The following is a 19,211-nucleotide window of genomic DNA, read 5'->3' as shown; positions in this document are numbered from 1 at the left end:
AAAAGTACGTAGCTTCTGGAATACTTAACTTTAATCCATCCTTGGTACATCGCTATTGACGATATAAGTGAGACTCCATAGATACATGCAATGTTACTAATGGCGCCTTGCTAGGTCGTAGCCATTGACTTAGCTGAAGGCTATTCTAACTATCTGCTCTGCAAATGAGCGAGGCTTCGTCAGTGTAGTCGCTAGCAAAGTCGTCCGTACAACTGGGGCGAGTGCTAGTCCGTATCTCGAGACCTGCCTTGTGGTGGCGCTCGGTCTGCGATCACACAGTGGCGACACGCGGGTCCGACATGTACTAATGGACCGCGGCCGATTTAAAACTACCACCTAGCAAGTGTGGTGTCTGGCGGTGACACCACACTGACTTTCACTTCCGATAAGCCACCTCCGTCAACATAACAAAATTCCTCTCAGAGGGTAACACTACTCTGTTGCTTTCACAAGAATAACTTCATTTCACGAACTGCCTTCAGCTTTGAGGTTATGGTATAGCAGTAGCGGACGGAAGTGTTATACGTGGCTTTTCCGTGATAGGACTATTTGTTCTGTTGGGGCATAGTACGTAAACCAAATTTGGTATTTAATAGTACAAGCTACGTAAATGCTGTTGTCGTGTTATAAAGTTTGCTCCGTTGCTGTTTGGCAGATCATGTTCTCGTTGGGAAGTGTTAGTCACGCTAAGCGTCAGTGTAAAGTCCGAAATATTTTTTTAGATTCTAGCCTACTTACTCTCATACCTCTATGTTACTATAATTACTGTTGTTCCAGTTGTCTGCTTGTTGGTTGTTTCGGCTGTCTTCTGTTGAGCCGTTTACTCCACTGCTGAAGGCTGTGGATGGGGTCTGTAAGAGGCCTCCTTATAGGTAGAAATGGGGCTAATAGGGCACTCTGTTGGGGAAGCAGTGTGGATGGTGTCTTTCTCGCATTCCGGTCCGGCGAGTCTGAAGGTCCGCCAGAAGGTATGAAACTTTGTCAGAAGATGATGGGTACGAAACTCGTTGAAACGTTGCGACAAGACGACGCCACCATTCGGCTGATAACCCGAGAAGAATTCATCATTGGAATACGCCGGGAAAGACTGCAATCACAGGTGTGAAACTCGATGACAGCCGCTAGACCAGGGCCGGCCACGTCGTGACAGAGTCCACGCGTGCCGTGTGCGCGGGCCATGTGCAGGCGAAGGCCCGACCTGACGCTGGACTTTGCTCGGTCCGTCTTGGAGATACGCTTCACAGTGGTACATTTCATTTAGCATTGTGGTGCGGCATTTTTCGGTAGTTACAACTCTTTGAATTCTGCAGAATCGTGGTGTCAGCGCCGTTTACCCTTCGCTTTTTGCTCGTGATGTGGAGGACATTCAAAGATCCCGTGGCTGTGTCCACGACAAGAGGCATTCTAGCTATCTACTGTACAATCCTTTAAAATGAATGGGAATAATAGAAGAGAGGGATGAGTATTCTGAATTCGCATAAGTGAGATGAGCCACATATTTGCTGTGAAACGACATTACAATAGCATTCAGAAAGAATTTACAACCAGTTTAATAAGCCGCGGCTGCAAAATACTAACACGAAATCTTTACAGACGAATGATTGATGAACTCTGGCAAAGAAATGAAGCAGTATGGAATGACGTCTCTGTATCTGTCATCTAATTACTCCAAAATTCTATCACATATGCTTCATGCTATACTAAATATACACAATACGTAAAATTTCGTTAGTTGCTATCCTTCCTGGTGCTGCACTGTTAACGTCCAGTAGCGTACTTGACGACTGGCTGATACAAAAGTATATTAGCACTGTCACCTCGCAAATCACAAGTACTGGTAAATGTAACGGTCGTATAGCATTCTAGGCTGGATTATGCCACAGGGTGGATTCAGTTGCCTGTCGGGAAGAGTGTTATTCCTCCATGTATATAGCGCTCTTTGTTCGCGGATATGTGAGAGTTGTGTCGTGTGTATCTGTAGAGCGCAATCGAGTGTATTGGATGTGAGTATAGTGTACCGTTACATTTGTGTTGTAGAATGATAATCAGAGAAGGGAGAGGGTGAAACTTGGTCCCAGCACATAGCCTTCTCCTTTCGAATAGCACCAAGGAGAATGAAGAAGTTAACTCAAATAGGTATTGATTTGCAAAAGATGTGTCATGCGTTATTGCACCAGCACGCGGTCCGCAGCCGTGGCCGAGTGGAACAGTCGGCTCTGGCGGCCGTGGTGTGCGGACCTCCGGCGTGTGCTGTGCGCTGCGGTCTGCTGCGCTCCGCTCGGTAAGTCAAGCGCCTGTTGCAGTAGTTACTGCGTTATTTGAGACTCTTGATGGATTCATATTAGAAGGAGAGATGGATCAGCCTAATAGGAGAGACACATTGAAATTTGTTTTTGACCAGAAAGGGCAGAGACCGAATTCGTTCGAAATTGAGACGTGGTTAGAAGAAGTTGTGAAAATTTCGTTTGAGGATATTATAGGTATTCACCTTTCAATTGTGAGTAGTATTGTGTATGTCAAGCTTAAAAACACGGAATTGTGTGACAAAATTGTTGAATCTAGTGGCGGAACATTTAAGTTCAAACATCACGATGGCAATGTTAGTGAAGTTCGTGTTACGCATGCTGGCTTTGGATTAAGAACTGTCCGTATCTTTGAGCTACCATTTGAAATCACCGCTGAGCAAATCAATTCCGTGATAGCTCCTTATGGGAGAATAATTAGCAATTTTGCAGAAAAGTGGTCTGCTGCTCACAAGTTCCCCGTCTTGAATGGTATCAGGCAACTGCGAGTGGATTTACACAAGCACATACCCTCGTATATAAATGTTTGTGGTTATCGGGCTATAGTAATATATGATGGGCAGCCAAGAACCTGCGCGTCTTGCGGCGGCACAGGCCATGTCCGCTCGCAGTGTATACAACGCCGAGTGGCCCAGCTACCTGCGGGCGAAGCAGTGAGACCCCCGGCCATGCCAACGTTGCCTTTAACTTACGCAGCGGCAGCCGCTGGACAACTCCATACGCGTGACGCTCCTGACGCTACTCGGGACGCTACCCAGGATGATGCAGCTCGCGACAATGAAGTGATAATGGAAGTTAGCGACTCGACGGGGACAACACAGCCAAAGAGCCAAGAAAAAGAACCAAATATCTCTGTTCAAATAGAACAAACTCCTGAACCGGTTATAGTCCTTCCGAATGAGCAGTCTCCAGAAAACCACAAGGAAATCAACCCATCACTTGCCAGAGAACAAGACCGAGCGCAAGAAACCCAAGATGTAATGGAAAACGATGAAACCTCCCCAAGAGTCAGTCCTCCAAGGAAACATAAAAAGAGGAGACTAGCTCATAAGGGAGCTGAACAACTGGCACCCCCTTTGCGAGAAAAAGCAAAGCAGATTAGCAACAAACTGCATGAAGAACAACACCGTAATCCGGTTCTGAGTATGCAGGCACCTGACCCCTTGCAAGCCAAATCAAATACACCATGCCCCATGTCAACGGAGCAGTCGTCAAACGAGAGGTTGAAGCTGATAGTAAATTTCGATGCAGACACGGTTTTCCCTGATACTAGAAATGCAGAAAAAGAGACATCGAAAGCTAATCAACACAAAACCTGGGCTGATGAATCGGATGAAATGCATCAAGATGAAGAATTGAACGAAACTGGAGGAACGGAACAGACTTCTGCCCCAAGAGATCAACTGAAGGCGGTGAATACATCATTGCCGGAACATACATGTGAAAAAGGATTTTCCTCCGACAGCACTTCGTATGACGAATACTGACTTCGGTAATGAATAGGACAATATGAACGCAGCGCAAGCCTACAAAATCGCTACGTTGAACATTAATAAGATACGCTCCTCCCTGCATTTACAACATCTGCAAGACTTTCTATACGCTGCTGACGTTGATATACTACTGTTACAGGAAGTAACAGATATTAAATTAGAGAAGATACGTGGATACAACGCCACAATAAACCCCGGTTACGATGCAGAGCTGGGAACCGCAATTCTCACGAAAGAAGGCATCCGTGTCACACAAATAGCAAAACTTGAAAACAGCAGAGGGGTTGCAGTGACTGTTAACAATGCCCGCATCATCAACGTTTATGCACCGTCAGGCAACAATAACAGGCGTGCTAGAGCGGATTTTTTTAGAAGGGAAATCGTTCATCTCTTCGGTACACGTCAAGATTATATAATCCTAGCCGGCGATTTTAATTCTGTACTTAGCCCGAAAGACCAGACACCGAATTTCAACAAGTCCGTAGAACTGGAAAGAATAGTCCACCAAATGCAGTTAACCGATACCTGGGAACATACCCATGGCGCACAGGCCGGTTTCACATATTTTAACAGTCACTCAGCAAGCAGGCTAGACAGAATTTACGTGTCGTCCAACCTTAAGAACCACGTACTCCAGTCTGAGGTCTGGCCCACTATGTTTTCTGACCATGCCGCGTACATCACCACAGTAAATTTGGAAAAACAAGAGACTTACCGAGCGAGGGGCATATGGAAACTCAACATTACACATCTCCAAGATGAGGAATGTCGCGTAGCATTTACTAATGTGTGGCAAGAATGCGAGAAACGATTCCCGCGATACAGTTCTGCCATAGCTTGGTGGTTACAATGTGCGAAGCCTAAAATAAGAAGAATGCTGATGGATTACTCGCGACAGAAAAGTTTCTGGATTAAAAAGACGACTGAATTTTATTTTAGCTGCCTTAGAGACCTGTACACCTTGGACACACGATTAATGGAGAACTTTAGCCGGATTCAGAAAGTCAAAGCAAAACTTTTGGCGCTGAAGCGGCGACAGTCAGAAGGTTTTAAAGTCAGAGCGAGACTACACAACATTGTAGAAGGGGAAGAGACGGCTATGTACCATGTAATGCGTGAGAATAAGAGAGGAAACAGAAAAATACTGACAGAAGTTAAGTTACCTGATGGGACCAGGCACACAAAACAGCATGAAATTCAAAACGCTGTTCATAAATATATCTCAGATATGATGTCCACCAAACCTACCGTCGACGAGGCGCGGCGTGATCTTGTTAGAAACGTATCAGGACGAATTAGTACAGAGCAAGTAGAAAATCTCATGGCCGAAATAGAAGAGGACGAATTGAAAGACGCAATAGCACAGAGTCCTAAAAATAAGTCTCCAGGACCTGACGGTATCCCCGTGGAATTCTACCAAGTGTTCTGGCCACAAATGAAAAGCAAGTTGCTATGTATGTACAACGAAATCATGAGTGGCACTGTTGCCGCTCCCAAACAATTTCCTGAAGGGATCATAGTTCTAATTCCTAAAAACTCACTTAGCAAAGCGATTGAAAACCTTCGCCCAGTAACATTACTCAACAGTGATTACAAAATTATGGCCCGCGTATTAGCAAGAAGAATAAAAATGGGTATTAACTCTGTAACTGGCACGTACCAAACATGTGTAGGCAAAGACAGAAACATTTATCAGAATATATGCGAATATAGGGATATAATATCAACCGCAAATGTATGCCGAATAAAATGTGCTTTAGTGTCATTAGACTTCGAGAAGGCGTTTGATAGGGTCGATCATAAGTATCTTCTTGGTATCATGGAAGTAATGGGATTCCCACCACGATTCGTGAGGATTATTCAACATATTCTGAAAAACAGTGTAGCACGAATAATGATAAACGGACAACTAAGTAGAGAGATTGAATTGACTGGATCCGTACGTCAAGGTTGCCCAATGTCAATGGCCCTTTTCGCAATAGCAATAGAACCTCTCCTCGCGACACTCACGCATCACCTGCAAGGATTGTGTATAAACGGCAAGAAAATAGTGTGCAACGCCTACGCAGATGATGTGGGCGTCCTGGTTATAAATGAAGATGAAGTGGCGAAAGCTCTTCAGATTGTACACACATATGAACTTGCTTCTGGCGCCAAACTAAATAAAAGGAAGTCAGGCATCATGAACCTAGGCAGAGGAATATCCATGCAAAATCGGGAACAATTGACGGAAGTATCCACATTGAAATGTTTGGGTATTGAATTTAGGAGCAACATCCAACACACTATTGCCGTCAATTATAAAAAACTACTTGCAAGCATACGAGCATCTGTACAAGGAAACAGTATGAGGCAACTGGACGAGATACAGAAAATCAAACTAGTAAATGTGTATATAACATCCAAACTTAACTATGTTGTCCAAGCTTTTCCGATGCCTTTAGAAACAGCCAGAAGAATTTTATCCGCGATAGGAAGCTTTGTATGCCAAGGCAACATTTTCAAAGTGAAGTTCAATACACTAACACTCCCAACAAGGAAAGGAGGTTTAAACCTTGTTGATGTCAGTTACAGGTCACGAGCGTTATATGTGTGTCGAATGTGCAAGCAATGGAAACAGATGCCCGACAGCTTAACGGCCCACTTGCTGAATGAAATTGCTCCAACAAGCATGCAGCCGCCTATAGATGTGAAGCATATACCAGCTGGTCTTTGTCACCTGAAAACTTTTCTCGTTGAGTACAGTTATATCTCCTCGAGGCTCTCAGAACAGCAGTTGAAGAGAGTAAAGGACATCTATACATATTTGATGGAAGCTAAGGACGGAAATATTATTGAAAGAAAATACCCCAACAACGACTGGTCTGCAATTTGGAAAAATATCGACGATCGGAACTTACCCTCTAAGGTGAAAGCAACTTGGTATAATGCAGTCAACAGGAAAATTTCAACTAATTCCAAATTGCACGCTATACATCTCACAAATTCGCCCTTGTGCGCGTCATGTAACCTTATTGACACTGAAGAACACCGATTCGTGTGTGAAAGAGTAAGAGACATATGGCATATAGTTAAGCAGAAATTAGCGACCGTTAACAGAACATCTCCAGCCGTTTTCACCGCCGCAGATTTTCTGACTCCAGACGCAGTGCCATACCCTGATACGAAAAGAAATGCTGTTAACTGGCTAAAAGGGCACACTGTGCACTATATCTTGAAGGCAGAAAATAAAAGCAAAGAAGATTATTGGGTGTATCTAACGACTCAGCACCATCATCTCATGCGGACAAAAGACTACAAAAAAAATTACGCATGCTTCCTAAATAGAATCATGGAATAAAATTAAACAGAGAACAATAGACAGATTAAGATTGGTACGGAATTCAGAGATGTCAGCCTTGCACGATTACAGATACCTGGAACCGGAATGTCTTCGATCCTTTCACGAGACACTGCAGAAAAGAAATCAAGTCCGTGGCAAGACGCACAGGACTATATCCTCATGAAGAAATTAGACATCAAGTTTTATGTATTGTATTTTTTTTTTTTTTTTTTTTTTTTTTTTTTTTTTTTTTTAAGTATCTTATGCCATACACGGAGAAGTTTTAAGTTCTAAAAAAAACGTTCTTCAATGGGTTGCAAGATTTTATGTTTTCCTTATGAAGATGAGAGACTTCACGTATCAGTTTCTTTTAATATACTTATCTTTCCATTAGCAAGAGGAAGATTCATTTCTTTAATTAATATTAAGAAGAAACATTTATTTCTCATTTCTGTTAGCTAAGGTAATTTAGACATCCAGCTTACAGAAAAAAAAATTAAGAAGCCGAAATAAAAAAATAAAAAAAATAAAAAATAAAAAAATAAAATATATATAAAAAATAAAAAAATAAAAAAAATAAAACAAAAAATACAAAACAAGAAAAAGTTGCCGAGCACTCGCAAAAAGTAAGAAAAATGAGGACTTGGCATCAAAAACATAAAAAAGTACATACAATTAAAAAAGTAAAAAAAGTTGGTAGAAGGATGGACTCCTAATAACAATGATAATAATAAAAACGACAAAGCAAAGAGGCTAGCCGAAGAAGGCAAAGAAAAAAAAAAAAAAAAAAAAAAAAAAAAAAAAAAAAAAGTGGTTAAGGCGTCTGACTAGAAATCAGATTCCCTCTGGGAGCGTAGGTTCGAGTCCTACCGGCTGCGAAAATTTTTAGAATTGCATACTTCAGGAAAATTGTTTCAAAACTTGTAATAGGTTGTTATTTCTGCCAATATGGCACTTTTTGAAAATTATAATAAACATATGCCGGCACGGTAGCTCAGCGTGTTCGGTCAGAGAGGCGCTTCGCCTCTGTAATAAAAAAAACTGAGTGGAAGGATCAACAAACGAACTTTAACAGATGTCATGTGACGACCAAACACGATTACCGACGGAAAAAAAGCCCGTCTAAGGCGCTGCAGTCATGGACTGTGCGGCTGGTCCTGGCAGAGGTTCGAGTCCTTCCTCGGGCATGGATGTGTGTGTTTGTCCTTAGGGTAATTTAGGTTAAGTAGTGTGTAAGGTTAGGGACTGATGACCTTAGCAGTTAAGTCCCATAAGATTTCACACACATTTGAACATTTTTGTGAAAGGTTTATTAAAACCTACCTTGTTTGGGATTGTCATGTGAGAAGTTCATACTTGATGATGGGTTCTACAAATAAAACGGTATGCTTACCAAGAATAAATATTCAGCATGTCAAGGGGACGCCATTCAGTCAATAATTTAGGCAAAGGGTAATGCAATCTTATGAATGAGGAATTTAGATAAGTATCCGCCGAAGTAACAAACAAACTGCCACACCGATACCAACTTTTTACTACCAACAACTTGTTCTTATCTACTCTTCAGTACATCTGCAGATCTGGCAGAGCCTGACGTGAAGATGATCTGCAGTGCCGACTGAAACCAGTGTTGGTAATAAGAAGTTCGTATCCGTACGGTGTTTGTTTATTTACTATAAGAGAAGAGATCATGGCCTCAATCATGACATCGTGAAGACTTCTAAGATAGAAGATCTGGATTTCTTACATTTTCCGGCAAATAGTTTCGTTAACAGGAAAAAGCAGATCTTGGGAAACACAAAACACACTCAGACAAGAACCATGTTCCCTACTCGTGATAAAATAAGAAAATATTACATTAATTCAGAGAAACTATACCCTTCTTCGTATGTACGAATGTTCACAGTACCGTACTATATTAGCAAAGTTTGGAAAATGAACATTGTTTCGCAAGGAGTCGGTACATAAAAGGAAATAATCAGATGTTCGACTGTTCATGAAATAAGCATAGCAAATGATATTCTCCAGTGCAAACAGTATCTAAAAAGAGAACTGCGTACGCAGCAATCACAGGCATGTTAAACAGAACAGAAGTACATTAAACTGAAAATTAAGAAAATTCGATGCAGAAAACTGAGTATTGTTCAATAATTAACGAGAATAAGAACTCACGGGCAACCTGAGAAGCATGTGGACATACACGGCAGTGAAGTGAACAAGAAGAACTTGTATATTCCACTACGAAGGTACACTTTAATTGGTAAATCCACACATGGGTTAAACTGGTACTGAAGGCTCAAACATTTGCCACAGATCCAAAAGCACAAGACTTAATCCCAACCGCTCGTCCATGTGAGAAGATGGCTGAATAAAGGCGTTAACTCTCAAATTCCCAAAAATCGGTAAAAATAAGAAAGTTAGTATCATATTAAAAAAAATTATCACTTGAATTCCCTTGAATTTACTGGCTACATTGGCGATAAACTCATTAATCGTTCAAAAGAGACTTTATACGATCACTGCACGTGGTAGCAAAGTATTTCCTAAAGAAATCGCAGATATTCGTGCACACGTGATATGGCTCCCGAAATGAGCACCATAATTTCGCAGTATCATCCAAGAACTCTAGCACAATCATAGCTCTCTTACAAAAGATGCCAGTATCCGTGGCCAAAACACGAAAAGTGTCTACCAAAACACATCTGTACTTACTTATTATCACCTGTAGAATGCTGGACAACAAACATTGAGCAGTGACCCTGCTTTGAAAACTGGTGGAGGAAAACTAGCGTGAGAACAAAGGACTCGTGGCCAATTTAACGGTAAATCCCTGACGAACAACCTGTCCATCGATACGGCTAAGCCCGCATCTCGTGGTCGTGCGGTAGCGTTCTCGCTTCCCACGCCCGGGTTCCCGGGTTCGATTCCCGGCGGGGTCAGGGATTTTCTCTGCCTCGTGATGGCTGGGTGTTGTGTGATGGCCTTAGGTTACTTAGGTTTAAGTAGTTCTAAGTTCTAGGGGACTGATGACCTAAGATGTTAAGTCCCATAGTGCTCAGAGCCATTTGAACCATTTTTTTTCGATACGGCTAAACCTCTCTGCTTTTCTGCCTACACCACGACAAGTCGTACAGTGGACTGCAGACTAAGAAACACACATACAGGTCAGTCACGACCATTGTTTCCAAGGTACTGGGGCTACGACTGCTGAGCAGGAACCTTATGCCACCAACTCCCCTCCCCTTGTCGGCCAAATGCTAGCAGTCACCTGAGCTATGGAGGCAGATAGAAGTAGTGTTGTTTACTCGCATACGTGAACAGAACCTAACATCGCAGGTGAAAGTGGAAGGCCGTATGACGTCAATAACCTTGACTACCCGATTTTTGGGATCAATCTAAGACTCGCAACTGATATGGTGCCGGCCGAAGTGGCCGTGCTGTTAAAGGCGCTGCAGTCTGGAACCGCAAGACCGCTACGGTCGCAGGTTCGAATCCTGCCTCTGGCATGGATGCTTGTGATGTCCTTAGGTTAGTTAGGTTTAACTAGTTCTAAGTTCTAGGGGACTAATGACCTCAGCAGTTGCGTCCCATAGTGCTCAGAGCCATTTTTGAACTGATATGGTATGAACACATCGGACATGTGCATCCGAGGATAGAATAATTGATAAACGTTCTCCGTGCGTTGCTCCACATTCGCATGGAGTGCACATGCCGGAAAAACGCTCACCGTGTATCGATCGCTGGCGCTACCCCCACAGCAGCATCAAGTTAGCATGTTACAGATTAGAAAAAATATAGTACTAATGCGTCTGAATCTGTACTGGAGGAGAAATCTTTTCAGCATCGAAATCTCATCTTGAAAGCCACAGGGAAATCTATTTCTTTGTCAAGTTAAGATCTGTGTTTAACACTAGAACACGTATTTTGGCGAGTATACTCTCTACTCTCTTTGCTTGTGCTTATCTCCTTGTGCATGCTCCTTGCTTCCTCCATCATAGGTTATTTTGCTTCGAGTATAGTTGTTTTCCTTCACGTCAACTACAGTTTGGTCCCCAATTTTTATGCTAAGTTTCTGCTACTGATGCTTAATACTTTAGCCTACTTTTGTCTATTCTACTCAGTAGACTGTTCAGTCCACTCTTCTTCAGTTTCACAGCGCACCTCGTTGTCATCAGTAAATTTTATCATCGATGTCCTTCCACTCTGACTTTCAAGCCCATCCCCAAACGTTTATTTCTGTCATGCGTCGATTTACACAGAGAGCAAAAAAGCCAGCCCTGAAAAAGGACTCTAAGACAATAAAAACGATGAACCGCGAAGGAATTATCCGAATGGGACGGAAATCGGTAGATGTGATGTACATGTACACATACACGAATGATTGGAATTTCAGAAAAACTGGATGATTTACTCAATAGAAAGAGCGTCACCAGATGAGCAAGTCAATAACACATTGGTCCACCTCTGGCCCTTATGCAAGCAGTTATTCGGCTTGGTATTGATTGATAGAGTTGTTGGATGTCCACTTGAGGGATATCAAGCCAAATTATGTACAATTGGAGCGTCAGATCGCCAGATCACGAGATGGTTGGACGGTCCTGTCCATAATGTTCCCGACTTTCTCAATTGGGGAGAGATCCGGTAACCTTGTTGGTGGCCAAGGTAGGGTTTGGCAAGAATGAAGGTAGGCAGCAGAAACTCTCGCCATGTGCGAGCGGGCATCTCGCTGAAACGTAAGCCAAGGATGGCTTGCCATGATGGGCAACAAAACGGGACATAGGACATCATTGACGTATGCTGTAAGGGTGACTCGGATGACAATCACAGATATCCTGCTATGGGAAATAACATTTCAGACCATCACTCCTGGTTGTCGGGTGGGCCGTATGGTGGGCGACAGTCAGATTGGTATCGCACTGCCGCCTGGGAGGTCTCCAGATATGTCTTCGCAGCTCAACGGGGTACAGTGCGCTCATCATTGAAGGCAATTCGGCTCCAGTCAATGAGATTCCAGGTCGAAGACGTGTATGGAGATACTCCAGACAGTGGTGGGGTACGAACCTACCATTTCTTTTCGTAACAGGACCCATTTGGTTGTCATCTGCGGCACCCTTACAGCAGAGCGGTATGTCGACGATATTCCACGCCCCGTTTCTTTGCCCTTCATGACAAGCCATCCTGGGCTTTCATTTCAGCAAGATAGTGCCCGCCTGCAGAGGGCGAGATGTTCTACTGTTTTTCTCTGTGCTTGCCAAACCCTATGTTGGACAACTACGTCGCCGGATCTCTCCAAACTGAGAACGTTTGGACCATTATGAGCAGAACCAAATGGGGATTTTAACGATGCAACGCGCCAATTGAACAGAATTTGGCACGATATTCCTCAAAGGGACACCCAACAAGTGGGGCTTTTTTCCTGGTTTTTGATTCTTTTAATGCACTTCTTAATTCTGATAGTATTCTTGGGCCTCTGTCTCTTTATTCTCTATTGATGTTTTCTACTCATTTTTGAACTCATTTCGATATAAACCTTAGTAATGGCTCTGGCTCTGAGCACTATGCGACTTAACTTCTGAGGTCATCAGTCGCCTAGAGCTTAGAACTAATTAAACCTAACTAACCTAAGGACATCACACACATCCATGCCCGGGGCAGGATTCGAACCTGCGACCGTAGCGGTAGCCCGGTTCCAGACTGTAGCGCCTAGAACCGCACGGCCACTTCGGCCGGCGAACCTTAGTAGTAGTTTTTTCATATTTCATTACCAGTTATGTTTAACCTTCTGTGTCTTTTTCAGTTATATTAAGGTTTCTAGTACTTCGTAGGTTACTAACTGAAGAATGGAAGTGGGAAACTTTCTTAGTGTCATTTCTCCACAAAACGGGTCTTCAGTGCTGTTATGTTTGTGGGTCTCTGTTGAATGTTCCTAGAGTTGTTCCAAGTGTCAAATCATGGAGAAAATGTTTTAGACATTCATTACCAGGTGTTGCATGGCCTTTGCGCCAAGCAGTGTTTCCATCCGGAATTCCGAGTGGATGGTTTGAAGAGAGAACACTCACGTTTTTCGAGCTGCGACAGAGAATTTTTAGTTATATAGAAATGAGGAAAGATTTGTTCTACGATTACACAAGAGCCAGGTAAAGCTATGAACCCCTTCCATGTAAGTTCAAAGCAAACAACTTCGATTTTAAAAATGGTGCTGAAACGTTATTGTCAGTGCAACTGTGTGAGATAACCAAATGCAGCGTGATCAAAGTGTCTCATACTCATCCGTCTAAAATAGGTACATAAAAATTGTTATTCTGAAACAGAAGAATGGAGAAATATCGAAGTATTCGAAACAATGTGACGTCACTCGTTAGCTACATGTCTCCAAGTGACAATAAACCTGGTTATTGATGTTGTATTATCCGAAATTTACCAGATGGAGCGACAGGGCTTGTGAAGTTTGGAGTATTGAGATCGTTAAATTTGTCGTTGCTGGAGAGTGATGAGAAAGACCAGTTGCAAGCTGAGGACGTTGGGTGGACGAGGAGCGGATTTGCGGGACGTTTTCCTGAATTCCTTCAGCGACACGGGAGCCGCCTGAGCAGGCTGACTCAGGTAATGGTGCTCTTCAAGCCAGGGTGCCACAAGCCTCTTTCTCAGAACTGTAAGAAAGACAAGTGATACCTGGGGGGTAGCCAGAAACGCCCTCGGTCTTTCCAAGAAGCATACGCAGAGAAAGCGCCGCCGTCATATTACCGTACGCAGCGTGGGAAAGAGCTGCACTTTGCGTTCAGGGGAATTTTCAGACAATCGGGACGAAAGCCCACCCAGTATCAACTGCTATTCAGTTTACGGAAATACAGTAAGCGCTTTTGGGGAAAATTCTACGGGTTTCCTCTGCATTGTTGACTGTGAAAAGAAATTTTCGGCTGTCGCGGTGGCAAAACTCGGGATTCCTTCCCTGCATAGGTAGCGCATAGTTTCATTTCACGATGTGAGTTTCCGTCTTTATACAGGGTTATTACAAATGATTGAAACGATTTCACAGTCCTACAATAACTTTATTATTTGAGATATTTTCACAATGCTTTGCACACACATACAAAAGCTCAAAAAGTTCTTTTAGGCATTCACAAATGTTCGATATGTGCCCCTTTAGTCATTCGGCAGACATCAAGCCGATAATCAAGTTCCTCCCACACTCGGCGCAGCATGTCCCCATCAATGAGTTCGAAGTTCACGTAACCCCACAGAAAGAAATCGCATGGGGTTAAGTCGGGAGAGCGTGGAGGCCGTGACACGAATTGCTGATCGTGATCTCCACCACGACCGATCCATCGGTTTTCCAATCTCCTGTTTAAGAAATGCCGAACATCATGATGGAAGTGCAGTGGAGCACCATCCTGTTGAAAGATGAAGTCGGCGCTGTCGGTCTCCAGTTGTGGCATGAGCCAATTTTCCGGCATGTCCAGATACATGTGTCCTGTAACGTTTTTTCCGCAGAAGAAAAAGGGGCCGTAAACTTTAAACCGTGAGATTGCACAAAACACGTTAACTTTTGGTGAATTGCGAATTTGCTGCACGAATGCGTGAGGATTCTCTACCGCCCAGATTCGCACATTGTGTCTGTTCACTTCACCATTAAGAAAAAATGTTGCTTCATCACTGACAACAAGTTTCGCACTGAACGCATCCTCTTCCATGAGCTGTTGCAACCGCGCCGAAAATTCAAAGCGTTTGACTTTGTCATCTGGTGTCAGGGCTTGTAGCAATTGTAAACGGTAAGGCTTCTGCTTCAGCCTTTTCCGTAAGATTTTCCAAACCGTCGGCTGTGGTACGTTTAGCTCCCTGCTTGCTTTATTCGTCGACTTCCGCGGGCTACGCGTGAAACTTGCCCGCACGCATTCAACCGTTTCTTTGCTCACTGCAGGCCGACCCGTTGATTTCCCCTTACAGAGGCATCCAGAAGCTTTAAATTGCGCATACCATCGCCGAATGGAGTTAGCAGTTGGTGGATCTTTGTTGAACTTCGTCCTGAAGTGTCGTTGCACTGTTATGACTGACTGATGTGAGTGCATTTCAAGCACGACATACACTTTCTCAGCTCCTGTCGCCATTTTGTCTCACTGCGCTCTCGAGCGCTCTGGCGGCAGAAACCTGAAGTGCGGATTCAGCCGAACAAAACTTTATGAGTTTTTCTACGTATCTGTAGTGTGTCGTGAACATATGTCAATGAATGGAGCTACAGTGAATTTATGAAATCGCTTCAATCATTTGTAATAGCCCTGTAGAGTATTTCTTGTATTAGGATCGTGAGTCGATCTTCACCAGCATCATTGCATATGCGAGCTCCTCAGACTTTGAAAAGTCATTGCTTTGTAGAGTAGCACTCAGCTGCCTCCAGCACTTATTCAGTGCAGTCGGTATACAATGTGTAATTTCTTTCTGTTCGTAATAGCATGTAAAGTAATTCCATTATATAGAACATGGTGAATTTTCCTAAGATTCCCTTGATCTGTTAATCTTACTATTTTTGAATCAATGAATTAATACAAATGAAATGACTCAATTTAAGGGACTTTATAGGTCTCAGATATGATTTTATCCAGATAGACTGAAATGACGAGTGAAAATTTGTATCAAGGTCGGGAATCGAACCCAGGTCTCCTGTTTGGTAGTGAGCTGCGTTACTCATTAAGCCACCTTGGCACAGCCGTTCAGACAGCTGCGTGTATTACCCTGTGACGCCTCCCTCCTTCATCCACACTGTCTTCTGCTTTAAATTCTTCCTTACTACACGAACAGAGGACATCCGGGTTCGATTCCCGTCCTTGGTACAAATTTTCACTCGCCACTTCAGTCTATATACATAAAAACAATAAATTAACAATTAACTTCAACGAATATAATAGTTTTCCGTGCCACAACCATGTGGTGAGGCGACCCTTCGTTGTAAATATGAGGCGTATTTTTTAAGTAAGTACCGTTTTGAGAATAAAAAAAGACGTGTTAAGATATCTGAATAATTTTATTTTTACTTGAAAGCCTGTATCTTAATCTACTTTTCTACATAATTTCCGTCAATATTGAGGCACTTATCATAACCTTGTACCAGTTTTTGAATACCCTCCTCATAGAAGTTTGCCGCCTGACTTGTTAACCACTGCATCACCGTTTCGACATCGTCATGAAGACGCTGGACCGCCCAGGTGTTTCTTCAAGTGCAGGAACAGATGGTACTCACTGGGAGCAAGATCGAGGCTGTACGGAGGATGATCTAGAGTTTCCCATCGAAAAGATGTGATGAGATATTTGGTCTGATTCGCCACATGCGGACGGACATTGTCTTGCAGCAAAACGATGCCCTTGCTCAACTTGCCACGTCTTTTGTTCTGAATTGAACGGCGTAGATTGTGCAATGTCTTACAGTAAGCTGCTTCATTGATTGCCTCATTACGAGCGAGAAATTCCACAAGCAATACTCCTGTTCTGTCCCAAAAAAACTGTGCACGTGATTTTCCGGGCGGAAATTGTTTGCTTAAACTTCACTTTTCTGGGTGAATCTGAAAGCCGCCATTCCATGGACTGTTGCTTTGATTCTAGTGTGACGTAGGCTACCCATGTTTCATCTTGAAGAAACACCTGGGCGGTCAGCGTCTTCAAGGCGATGACGATGTCGAATCAGTGATGATGCAGTGGTTAACAAGTCAGGCGGCAGACTTCAGTGGGGAGGGTATTCAAAAACTGGTACAACGTTATGACAAGTGCCTCAATATTGACGTAAATTATATAGGAAAGTGGTATAAGGTACAGGCTTTCGCGTAAAAATGAAATTATTGCGATATCTTAGCACGTCTTTTTTTAATTTTAAGACGGTACTTACTTAAAAATCACGTCGCGTAAATGTCATCATACAGCTCTATGTGACTGCATTGTGCGCTCGCTGTGTCGGCGTTCCGGTGTAAAACAGATGCTGTTACCTTGAACATTTTCGGATTAACCAGGAAATATTATTGTTTCATTCCTTTTGTTTACGAATTTTTGGGATTTTATTTATTGGTAATTAAACTTCATCTGAATCTGCACTGAGCGCCGTCAGTGGTAACCATTGGAAGTGTCGCTCTGTGGTTTTGTAAACCTACGGGGTGTCGAGTAGCTGGTCAAATCAATCGTGTTTTGAGTCCGAAAGTGTGGCAGGCAGCTTGCGCTCACTGCCCCCGAAAGCCAGACTATTCACACGCGCCTTGAAGCACTATACACACGATGACACTAACATTACAAGAGGAAGCCATAGTAGACACAGGCCGAGCCGCGGTTCCTTACAAAGACCAGCCATGTTTATCAGTTGAAAAACAGAAAGACCTGTCGGAAATTTCGTCATTTCTTCCTCAACAGCACAGAGAGATTTATAGTAAACTTTTGCAATGTGTTTGTCCATTCTTCAGTTAGATCTTCGCTTGAAGGCATTTGTTACAGTAGCTAAGTTAACCTGCACTGATATATTTCCTTACACTCTGCTACTTGCAGCAGATGCTCCTTGGAGATTCTATTTGGATTTCCTCTTGTTCTGTTTCTTCCATCTTTCCCACAGCTGGATATTCGATTTTGCAGCATATTGTTCCGTACTCTCTTTTCTCCCCCTACATACTTGTATGTCCATCACCTTTGGAAGAAGGAAAAAAGGAAGGAAGAATGGGTTTACCGTCCCGCCGACATCGAGGTCATTAGAGTTGGAGCACAAGCTCGGATTGCATCAAGGATACGGAAGGAAGTCGGCAGTCCCCTTTCAAAGGAACCATCCCGACGTTTCCCTGGAACGGTTTAGGGAAATTACGAAAGAACTAAATCTGCATCGCCCGATGCGGGTTTGAACCGTCGTCCTCCCGAATGCGGGTCCAATGTGCTAACCACTGCACCACCTCGCTCCCTATCACCCTTGAAGCTAGATTTTTCTTTACTATTATGCAATCAGTAAGGAAAGGCACCTGACCGCATCCACGGAAAAGAACTCGGTCAGTAATGAAAAAAGAGGTTTCCCCAGACACCTGATGAAAGTGTGTCGACGTTTGTACAAAAGGTCCAAAATACGAGGATCATTTAAAAAGTTATTGCGTAGGCTTCCGCAGCCAGAGTCAGTCGACATAAAAGCTTTCTGGGTTTGGTACCGCGTCATAATGTAAAAACTACTGCTGCTGGAGAAAAACCAACGTTTCGGCCACGATTGCAGCGGCCTTCCTCTGGGTCTAAACGTTGATTTTTCTCCACCAGCAGCAGTAGTGTTTACATTACGACGCGGTACCAAACCCAGAAAACTTTTATGTCGACGTTTCAAAAGTTGACAGCCTCTGTAGCGTAGCGGCAGCGTTACCGCTTCCCATGCATGGGGTCCGGGTTCGATTCCCGGAAGGAAACTGGGTGTTGTGTGTCTTTCATAGGGTTACCGGACGTCCGCATTTACGCGGACATGTCCTCAGTTTCGACGTGAAATGTAGCGTCCGCATACATTTTTGCGATTTCTGTTAACGTCCGCATTTTTTGGTTTTGGGGATGAAGATCTTTTGATTTTTGTTTTCATGTCGTATCGTCAACAATTTATGTACTTTTTACTACGGTCATTGAATTGCATCGTTTCTTATTAGCTTAAATTCGATCTGTTACGTTCACAAAATCAAAAATATCGATTTGTATTGCATACACATTATGTATCTTTTACCTTCGACCATAGGTAGTATCTATGGTCAAAGCACAGCTGTGATTGTCTACGTGCTGTTTGTTTTTGTGTGACACACGTGTTTTTAGCGAACTTGTTGATCATCCAGCTGCATCTTTACTTTCCGTATTGGATAAGTTTCGCGAATTTCAAAATATAGCTTAAGGCACAGAATTATAGCTAAGTTTTGTAAGTGAAGACTTTGTCATAGTTTAGCTGAACAATACGTTTTGATCATTCTTTGTTTAACTTTTGTTTAAGATAATTTCTCGTCATGCCAAAGAGGAAGTGTGCATTTATAGATAAACTCCGAGAAAAATATCTGAGCTTTCGTCCTGGAAGAGTTCAATGGGATGCAGAATGTATGGTTTGTTGCCATGGACCTATGTATCTAT

This window comes from Schistocerca serialis, chromosome 4 (assembly GCF_023864345.2).
Source record: "Schistocerca serialis cubense isolate TAMUIC-IGC-003099 chromosome 4, iqSchSeri2.2, whole genome shotgun sequence".
Taxonomy (NCBI): Eukaryota; Metazoa; Arthropoda; class Insecta; order Orthoptera; family Acrididae; genus Schistocerca; species Schistocerca serialis.
The sequence above is the reverse complement of the archived record's forward strand: the minus strand, read 5'-3'. Positions refer to the sequence as shown.